General features: G+C 32.0%; 1 protein-coding gene across 4 annotated transcripts in view; it reads left to right on the top strand.

Moving 5' to 3' along the window:
• The first annotated feature begins 11,067 nt into the window (after positions 1-11,067).
• Positions 11,068-11,631, top strand: part of LOC119830675 — a 74,976-nt gene continuing 74,412 nt past the window's right edge. For all 4 annotated transcript variants that reach the window (XR_005287860.1, XM_038353755.1, XM_038353754.1 and 1 more), the window contains exon 1: positions 11,068-11,458. The gene's annotated coding sequence lies outside the window, so the exon portion shown is untranslated. The remainder of the gene's footprint in view (positions 11,459-11,631) is intronic.

Genomic DNA, 11,631 nt, shown 5'->3' with positions numbered 1-11,631 from the left:
AATTTTCAACGTATTTTACTGCGAAACTTCGTCTACTATAAATTCATGTTTGCATACATAAATATTATATGTCGTCGATCATATTAGATTTTAACATTATGTAATAAGTAGCTTTATGAAATATTCGAATTTATTGCCCTGAATTCAATACATTTTCATTTCTACGAATACTAGAATATGTTTCGAGCATTTTGGAGTATAGATATCGTATTATTCGGTGTATTCAATGAATTTAATTTATATGGAATAACATGTTCCATAAACATTTACATAAATGTTTGTAGGTCTTTTATCAGTCGTATTATCGTGTATAAACACTGTAATATAGATGTTCATATAACAAATTGATCTTATAAACTTGTTATAGGTACAATGAATATCAAGGATTACTAGATGATATAATTTTTTATAAATCCAACGTCCAATCAGGGTTGTAATACAGGATTTTGTTGAAGTGTCAATAATGTGAAATCCAGTTTAGTAATGAGACAGTGACAAAATATACAGAGGTCTCAAAAGCCACTCCGGGTATGCGACAGGCGAAGTTTTTACCAGAAAATTTTGCACATAAATTACGTCACATACGCTCTCATCCGCCATTATTTGGTCTCACTGAACTTTTCGCTTGCGTATACTTTTTACAACGTTTGCAAGTGGCCTATAATTTTTCTTTAGCTATCTTGATGTCGTTTTGTTAATCTTAATAAATTTGTTAATTGTTGCTAGACCCAAAAGGCACTAACTTATACGACATTAGTTTGAATAAAACAATAAAAATGTAAATCTATATATTTATTTTTTAATACTATTTTGTTCTCCTTAACCTTAAGTGAAGGTTAGTCGAATTCCACAAATGTATAATGAAACGCAAATAGATTCCTAATGAAGATACTAAAGTTCATTATAATATTTGTCCTTTCAAACCAAATTTTGTAAGTTAGCGCTTTTGCTGTCATAATAATATTATGAAGATATTGTATAACCCAGACCGAGATTCAACCTCCACCTAGAGAGTACAACTGATGTACTAAATCCTAAATGTCTGTCTTTATTGTGACATTGTTCATGTTGGGAATATTAAGATTGTATTTTTGTGCATTATCATTCATATAAATATAATCGTTATAAATGGAAGCGCTATTTCAAAACAAACCTATGATTTACATATTATTAATTGCATTTCGTCTCATTAAGTTTCTCTTGTAGGTAAGTTTATGTAATAAAGAAGCATAAAAAATTATATTTAGTATGCTCGCATATAATATGTTAAAAATACACGATTCATTTTAATTTATTCGGAGATCGTTTGTATCATTTTCGTGAAAAAAAAACCAGTGTACTTACCTAGTTTATTCTTTAAGAAACGAAATTGATAAAAATGATCCTAAATGACTGAATTATTTTAATTTTGAATTAAGAGGTGAGATAATTGTTTTGCAACATAAATTAATACCAACAGTAACTTTTCGGGCTTTTTGAGAAGATATAGAAGTTAACTTTTTGTGAAAATTATCAGTTTTGTTTGACATACTTTCATTTCATCTCACAAACCTACCTAATTTTTGTAGGAATCATATCCGTGACTTCAATGCTAAGCTGTATATTTAAACTGTATATACTATTCGTGTATCTAATATCTATGTGTAGTATTCATATCTCTTAATTGGAAATTTTATTTATTGCCTGATAAAAATAAATGCAAAAGCTGTTAGCTGTTTCGTAAATTCTCGAATCACGCGGTCATAAGAAATAAACTACGTAAAGTAAGTTGTGTTTACAATAAAATCTCGCGCAAAACGGACACACCTCGAGGGTCTGCGAAGTCTTAACGAGGAAATAGTGGTTGTAAATCACGGGAAATTCGTTCTTATTGAATTTTCCTTTTGTCGGTGTACGGAGCCGCGCACGCTTTTTGTTCCAAATGGTCGCCTTCAGATACGTTAACTTTTTTATTCACTTAACTGTGTATGGACATTGAAAAACGATTCGTGTACTTACCAATACATTCCGATGCGTATGTTTAAATTCGTCCATATATATTATAAGTATAACGAGCAGTGATTAAAATATCTTAAACGTTTTAAGAGATTAAAAGCATGTAAGCAACAAACGAAACATATTCGATTTACGCATAAATTACAAAGCGCAAACGCTCGCACGTAGTTTTAACGTAGTTTTACTCTTTTAAATAACATTTTAAGAAGGCAGACTGGCGGAATAGAAGCGAAATAATGAGGTGAGAATTTAGCGTAGTGGTCCGAGTTGGTGGTAGGTGCTCCGTGCAGCACGTTGGTTGCTTTTGAAGGGCGGTCGACCGTATTCCAGCTAGAGTCGGGCGGAAAATATTATGATAACGTCACCTCCAGTGCGCTCGCTGCGAGTAACGAGCGAACAAATTATAAAAAAATAGCATTTTGCTTAAAAACCAGAAAGCTAAAATTCCTGAAACACTTTAAAACGTGCAATAATGTCGGCTCTTTCATTCGCTGCGATAGCGTCATTAAAATTTGTTAATGGTTTGAATTAGTAGTGCATTACGTATGTACCTATTTGTGACTATCCAGTTAGGAATTTTTAAGAATATAATATTTTATATTACTTATAATTTATATTACTTAATTATTTGCATACCGCAATATACACGTGTAACAGAAATGAATAAATACTTTATGAACTTCAAAACTAAAACGTGTTTTGATATGTTGTAGTCGTTATTTTTTTTTTTTTTTTTTAACAATTTATTTATTAATTCAGCTTGGGTGTGTTGTTACATATACGTGGAACTCTCCTGATAAGTTTAAAAAACCTGTAGTAGGAGAGTTCCCTCTTCCTCAATTGAAGATTACATGTGCTGTTTTTTGTTTATTTTCTTTGGATTAAATGATTTTACTGTAAGAAATGTTTAATTCATATGTATGCGATTTTGTGTGCATTTTTTTATTTAAAAAATTAAGATAATCATTTAAATAATATAATAATGAGAAGTATATTGTTTTATGAATTTTTTTGTTTACATTAATTTTTTACGCAAATTTACCTTAATTTTTTATTGTTAGAACGTTCTGCGAAGAATTCTTATATTTAAAAACAAAAATGAAGTGCTAAAGCCGTTATCATATAATTGGGGAATCATAAGAAATAGGGGTTTATTTTTATAAAGTCGAGAAAATTATAAATATATTATTCTGTACCTCCATCGTTATCCACGCGGTTCAAATTCAAAGGAGAAATTGTATACTGATTTATCCACAAACAAGTAAATAACATTTTAAATAAAATACTGTCAGGTTAACTTAATATATGATTTTCATAAGGATAAAAGTCAAGTGGACGTTTCATGAGCACTTGTAAATCTGAAATATCTCTAGACGATTCGCTACTTGGCAAGAACCCTCAAGAATACTTATTTAAGTTTTTCACAGTACTTGGAAAAAGCAAGCGGCTCTATTAGACTGTATCCACAAATGAACGTTGTCTAGATCTCTAGAGGTAATGCTTGACTATTTTTATTAAGGGTATAATTATAATATGAGTTTTCTGGTTTCTTATTTCTGCCGGAAAAGCACTTAAATTTAAAGAAATAACGATATTTTATTTCACGCATGATAAAACATGCGTAATATTTTAATGATGTGTTTTCGTCGTCGATTCGGAATTTTTAGAAGTTTATGTGTTTTTCGGCATTTACATATACTGGAATATAAGAAAAATACAATTCGGACTAAACCATTTCTTGTCTTTTAAGTTACATATGCTTTATTATAAAAAAATATAGTTTTTAATGAGAAAGTAAACTATAAGACAGAAATGAACGAAATAAAACCAGTACAATATAATCTGAGAAGAGGTATTTCATTATTAAGTATTGTCCAACAATATCCTAGGTTGCCAGAGTTTACCACGATATATTGTCTTGCCATAAATAAAACAAAGCCGAGATCATAACTCAAATTCTCGCTGTGACAGCTGAAAAATAAAATGTATTTATTATAACGCGATCGGAAACGAAAAACGCTGAATGTTCCATACATTGAGCCTGATCTGTATACAAGTGGATATAGCCGTAGTAAATCTTAGCGCGAAAGTACGACAGTTCAGTATCTGTTGCGACATATTTGGCAAGGCAGTCCGACTACCAGCCAACTGTGACAATGCTTTCCACGTATGTTGTATACGTTCGGATAACTTAAAAGCTTAGTACTTTACAAGATTTATACTCGACATCTGTATTAGCTGACGTACGAACGGATTTAGTTCGCAAAAGGTTCATATACAATGTTGCGGTTATCGCATTTGATACTTTCGACCTCTCTGGCCTATTCTGTCGCGTATAGATTGTAACCGATGTATTGCGGTTATGGTACTGATGCTATTCTTGTATTACATGCACTTTCGGCTAAAATATTTAATATATTAATGAAAGGAAACAATGAGGGACGTAGGAAAGAAGTTAATTGTACAGTTAATTATTTCGTTATAACATTATTTGATACACTTAATCATTATCTATGCTACTTTTTCAATTAGGTATTTAGTAACAGCTTTATTAGTTATACGAAGAAAAAACAAAGTCATATATAACGTATAAGATATAGCTATAAAGTCTGGAGTGAATCCATAGTATGTTCTAGAACTAAAGATATGCTATTAACTTTTTTTATAAAATGCACAAGGTTACGTGACCCTCAATTACAATAAAATGTAAATTATATCTAAAGGTATATGTATGTAGGAAAATATGGGCATACTGACTAAAAATCAATGTTCTTAGTATTCGAACACAAGTCTTGGTGACATCAACATTACACTAACTAACTAGGTGATAAGTATTCGAAAAGAAGTCACGAACAGTGATAGCCATTTGCGATGATCGCTCAAAAGTCTGAACAGATAACCGGGAATCGTTTTTACCAGACACAAAACAATCAGAAAGCACACGCGAACCAGCAATCATGGCTATTCATGATCCTGTCTCAATGCAAACATAATTGTTCACTCGAAAAATGTTACTTAATGTGAAAAACCCGGGACCAACGTGATAGCGTTTTTTGATTGCTTTTAGTAATTGCTGTCAATACTGGATCAAATACCCGTATTAGTTTTTTGTTCTATAATAAGTCGTTACCTGGTAATCATCATCATTACCATCAACGACCCATGTATGTAGGTTTTCATTGCAGGGACAGGGGTCTCTTTAATGAGGGTTCAGGCCATAATCCATTGGTCAAGTGCGGGTTGGCAGATGTCAAATATCGGCGAACTTTTGATTCTTCGACAGGCCGGTTTCCTGACGATGGTTATTTTCATCGTTTCAAGCAGTTGCATCAATATAATAATAAACAGATATATCAATTTATTTCTTATCCGCTCGTCCTATATTAAATTCCCGACTTATCGCTTTTAAATCCGAGGTTCTAACCACTGTGCCACCATTTCTCCTGCCGTCTGATAAAACCATAATTATTTTAAGCAATAACTGAATTATAGGACAGCAAATCTAAAATAAACATAGCAATGACCGTTCTTTTGGTCATGTATATAAGATAAAAATCGATTAAAATTCCATTTTGTGATTAAATAACGAAGTAGTATCAACGTATTTCCTAGCATCTCCATATCAACAAAGCATGTATTTCTACACTACTAAAATTAAAGTATATTTGCTTTATGTTTTCTCACTATAAGAAGGCTTTTCAACAGTAATTCTTAAAGCTCTTATAAAAACAAATGCCCGAGGCAACGGAATATGAATTGACATTTGAGACTTCAATATTGCTCAGTCTATTTACTGAATATGTTCACCGTATGTCAACTATGGGTCAATGATTGAATGGCTCCGTTTACTTAACGGAGTACGCACTTAATTCAATGACCGATTACACAAATGGCAGCGACATTATATTAACCATGTTTAAAGAAAGTATTTAGTAAGTTAGCCACATTATGGGGTCAGGGAAAATAAGCACGTACCAAACTTTACCTATTTCTTTGTTTTGTTTAATAAAACTGCGCGTAAAACACAAAAGTTTTAGCGAGACGATACTTTCGTTTATTTGCAATTTTGTTATGTTGATTTTGTTTACATTTCATATCGCGTAGCGGAAAAATATTATCGTAGCTGAAATGACACTAAAGATTCGAATGACTCCTAAAAAGGAAGTCGAAATTCGTTTGCTTTCGTTTTCTTTATAGCTTTTTTAAGATGTTTTTATTGGCTTCTATATAATCAAATATTTGCGTTTGCATATCCGTCGTGTTCCATTCTTATAAAATAATACAATGTGTAAATGTACCTAAACTTTTAAATAAATTACGCAATAAAAGTCTTCACGATAATTGTGTGCGCTGTGATCCGGAACAATCTGTATATATTATACGTATACCTATGCTAGCCATATAATATTTATTCTATTTTGAACTTCTTTTGCAAGTCACATAGGTATGTTTCCTACCTAGTAAGGGTAATAAAGCAATTTATTTGACGTGGCTCCGAGCAGCGGCCCGACTCCGTCATGAATATCAACGAGACTGACATCGGTTCCTTTATGCAAAACTTGAGCGACAAACTTACAACTTCGCTGAAGATACAGCGAATTAAAAACGCGATCGAGCGGCAAGTGCGCCTGTTCCGTATAATTGTATTGTTTTAGTTTCCACTTCTTTGTTGTCACTTTTCTACATTTTGTATATAACTGCGTAACCTGGCTTAGTCCCGGTTGACGGATGATCACAAAAATAGCTGTGTTACTCCGTAAATGTAGCTTCCTTATAGTAAAGGAATGGTTAAAACCGATCTAGTCATAGTTTATCGATCTAAACCGGGTCACCTATGCTATTTTTTGTAACGCGTCAACCAGTGATCAATGATATTCATATTTTATTTAGCTATGCGTTTTATATTTTAAAGACAGATAGCTTATAATCTTCAAATTTCAACCTCAAACACTGACTATTAGCCAAGTTTATAATATATTTATATAATATAAAGTCGTAAAATTGTATGTTTAAATTACCATACTTTTAATATAGATACTTACCAAATTTTCTATCAATGAGTTCAGTAGTGCAGGCGTGATTGCGTGGAGTTATATTCGCATTCGTGTAAGGATTTTATGTATTTGATATTTTAAAACTAAACGTATAAAATTGTACGATAGATTTAATATTCACAAAGAAGATCAGTGCATGAGGATCTCTAAAAAGTTCAATCTTATTGATAAGAGTTCTGCGTGACCGTCATTTTAATCTGGACGATAAAACACATTATAAATTATAATTGAAAATCTTATAATGAAAACTTAAAAGCTTCACGTCCTATTTACGTTCATCATTTTTATTTATCTAAAGTAAGTAGCAGTGTCCCTTCTGGGATACAAATTTTGTTAGCTATTATTTATGTTTCTTTCTTGGATAAATAAAAATACATTTTTAACTTAACACATTTCTCATTTGTTAGTTCCATACTAAGCAGACTTAATATACTAGTTATCGCTTCAGTTTTGCCCGTGGTACATACATCGCCTATAGCACGCAATGATTAAACACATATCCAACGATGACACAATTGAAATGGGTCAAGTTAAAACAACTTTTCAAGTAGTACACAAACTCATACACATAACATAAACATAGATTATCATATCATATTTATCATATTTTGTAAAATATATTGGTCATAAATATTATCACTACATATCTATATTTTTAGTACCCTAAAATAAAAGGCCGCACAAAAACTATTGCATCAATGTTAGTAGTTTATTTTAGTTGGTAAATTATTTTCTATATCATAACTTACTGTTTTTTCTGCCGACGATTTTGGTCATCAAACAATCCAATTTGCCGTCTTAAGTATTGCATTCGACTAGTATCTCAGTAAAGGACATATCATCATCTCAACGGCAACACTCGCGGTGCTTTAAAAAAACATCTATATTTTGTTTCCGCCTGAAAGTGGAAGCTATTCGATAAATGTTTATTAAAAATAAATTTTACAACTGCTCTCCGTCGTCTTGTGCTCTTTGTTAATGGTTCCAACCAGCAGAGCTCCCAATGTCCAGTGTAAAAGCAAGAGTCACGATACAAGTTATGGATAGACATGATGACAATTATTATTTGGGAATAGATATAAAATGCAAAAATAAATCGAAACACAATTATAGATTTTTAATAAAAGGGGGGGGGGCTAGTAGTTTATAACTTGCAGGAAGAGTGATATCGGAAAGAAGAACATCCACCAAAAAATGTGAAAAAAAAACATTCAAAGAAAAAACGAAAATCAGTACTTTCATCTATACCATTTTAAAATAAGGAAGATGGCATATTCAATAATTTTACTAGAAACGAGGCCGAAGCGAAGGTGATAAATTTGTAATACTTATTTCTTTAAAAATATCCTCCTTTATTCACTTATTTATTTCTAACTTTCCGCCTTCGGCTTCGCCCCCGTAGTCAAAGGAAATTCCTATGGGAATGAGAAGTTTCATCGTGGTAAAAAGTAGCCTATACTATCTAACCTTCTAACCATCTCTAGACACAAAACTCATTCCATAAAATCGCTTCGAAGTAAAAAAAAAGATAAACACACTTTCAGATTTATTTATATTACTTTATATTAAGTATATTGAAATGTTATAGTAGTTATGATTAATAAATATGTATTGAACTTACTAGGTTGTATAAACTCATGGTCGAGTATAGAATAAATCGTCTAATAATTTAATAGCGAACATTTTCGTATTTTATTTACTTAATTAAGATATTTTAGTGATGAATAAATTAAACAATATATTTGTTCGTTTTCACGTGATACCGGTTGACTTAACTCTATGAAATTGAAGGAAAGAATTTATAGGATTTGATTTATATTCAATATAAAATTTACTTCCTAAATTTAAATGCTATTATATAGCCTCAGATGGGATTTTCTATTAGATTTACATAGTTTTCTATATTAAGTATAAACGTAGAGATTTTTAGAAATATCAAAATTCATAAATTAGATATTTAAGAAATGAAAAAGTTGCTTTAATTAACATCAATAATAATATGCAAGTAAAGATATGGAGTCAACATCAACAATACTTACAGGGTATTAGTAGTAGTAGTAAGAAATGTTTTTGACCTTTGAATTGAATTTGAATTGACTCAAATACAATTAACACTTTTTTTATAATTATACATAAATCACATGAAACCTTTGTAGTATCTAAACGCACATACTTCAGAAACTAAAATGTTATATAGGGAAGCATATCATAAGTTTTATTAATACGTGGAAGCTTACGTTTAATATAAGGAAGATAAATTGAATACACATTAGACCCTGTCAGGCGATGAACAGGCGTATCCACAAATAGCTTCGGATTTTGCTTTTAGCTTCGTTATCAAGTCGAAACACGCAAACCGACAATCACGGTGAGGCCGTTGAATGCACATCAAAACTATGTTTTAGCACTTCAAAATAAAACTTCCGTGCTTTCCGAAACTAAAAAGTCGTTTATCGTCGATATTTTCGGAGAAATGAACAATTTCGATCGTAATTGAGATTGCTTTTTGTCAAAATGAGTGTATTACAATGTAATTTTGCAATTGCAATGACTTTATTTGTTGGTAGGGTTCAACTTCGAATTATGTGCATTCGAAGAAAAATTTGTATGAAAATGTGAAGAAATATAAAAAAAAATCAAAACGCAACTTTTTCATGTAAATAAACTGTCACATTTGATTAGAAATTAACATTTAAATCACTCCTATAAGAGTTTCTTCCTATCCTATAACATCAACTCAGTCAACCGGTAAGTTATATATGTTGGGTCTTTCTCTGGAGTATTCCGTTTTAATATACCTAATTCAACACTATCGCAATAGTGCCGCAAAGGACGATATTGTTTTATCTTTGTTGCTCGATATAGTCTCCGATTAGTAGTACTGAGAGGAAAATAAATATCACTTACTGTCACTGGCGCTGTGGGTAAGAGCAGTGCGAGGAACATCGATTTTAAGGATTATTATTGTATTGTTAGTTTTATTAAATTACAAACAGGGTACCATCAGAATTACATAAAAAATGTATATATACATGCACATACTCAAACTTATTGAATATTACGTCGGGCTAGATTGATTCAGGAGATCCAGTTCATGATCATAGAAAATGCTTATGATTTACTGACTATGCTCTTGTTCAATCACACTAATATTATAAATGTGAAAGTTTTGATGTTTGTCCGTCAATCGCGCTGAAACTACCAAACGGATTTTAATGAAATTTGGTATACAGACCGGGTTTGAGCTGACTTGGGTGATAGGATATTTTTTATCCCAATTAAATGCTCCCTTGGGATGAAACAGGAATCTCGATACCGGGCTAAACCGGGGATCTCCGGGCCGAGCCGGGACGAGCGTCTAGTGGAAAAATAATGTAAGTAGGCCATCCATAAAATTCGATAGGATTTATGCACATCAGTTATCAAGATTTAAACTACTCTTCATTAGAAATTCTGCTACGAATAGATTTTGAAATAAAACAGGCTGTGTGTGATGAAATTAAATTTCAGCATTTGAATCATCATTTTTTTTACTAAATGGATCTTTCAAAGAAATAAATAATTTGTAAACATCTTACACAGCTGGTTTTATTTCAAAACGTATCAGTCTTTACCTTTATGTACTTTAGGTAAATTTATAGTTTCATGATTGAATATACCATAGTCCGAGAGCTAGCTTCTGACTTCATCAAAGGTAATTTCGGTAGATAAATTAAAATTAATGGCATGGAATCGGTTTCACGTGGATTAAAGTATTTGGAGCGTTGATTAATATTCTAACTCGCTATGAATAAGAACATCAAGGAAGCTATGCACAAAGGCGACATGGAAAGGGTATTAAATAGTGGCTTCGATAAACGGCCCAATAAGTTATGTAAAGCGCGGGTGCATCGCGTTACAACCCTAGGGGTTGGGGCGCATGCGTGTGCACGGCATATGCGGAATATTCAAGGAGGAAAGAGAAAAAAATTAACTTGTGAAGCCATTTTCGTCTATCAGCGCCCCTCGCCCGCTCCGGTTTCTCCGATGCAGAAAGCCTCGCGCGCTCGCGACGGGCTAACGTCGGTTTCATCGCGCGCGCCCTATCCCTACGACAAACCTGTTTTCGGTACATGTGATTATGTTATTTCAAAAGTATTATTATCGTGCAGTGTTTTATACGAACTATAACGTGAACTAGTGATATTTGAAACTGATTTTCTGTGTTTTTGTACTTTCGTGAAGTGCTTGAAAAGTTTTAAAAGTTACTAAAGAACTCAAACTTTTCAAGATTGTTTCAAGTGGTTTTGTGTCGCGGGTCATACTGGATTTGTTGGCAGATTTGGTAGAAATTAATTGATAATAAAGTTAATTTTGTTGGTGAACTCATATCGGTGATAAGCTGATTGCTTGTGGTCATAAACAAAAAGGTGAGTAGATGAAACATTTTTTCCTATTTATCCTTAGTAAAGTAGTAGTATAAATACACGTAATATTGTTATTTAAATTAAATTATTCAAATGTATTAAAACACACGTAAATTATTATGGAGCATGTTACAAGAAACTATAACGTTACTCAACTTTGGCCGAGTGTAAAGTAA

Source organism: Zerene cesonia, chromosome 12, assembly GCF_012273895.1.
Source record: "Zerene cesonia ecotype Mississippi chromosome 12, Zerene_cesonia_1.1, whole genome shotgun sequence".
Taxonomy (NCBI): Eukaryota; Metazoa; Arthropoda; class Insecta; order Lepidoptera; family Pieridae; genus Zerene; species Zerene cesonia.
This window is presented reverse-complemented; position numbering and strand designations above follow the sequence as displayed.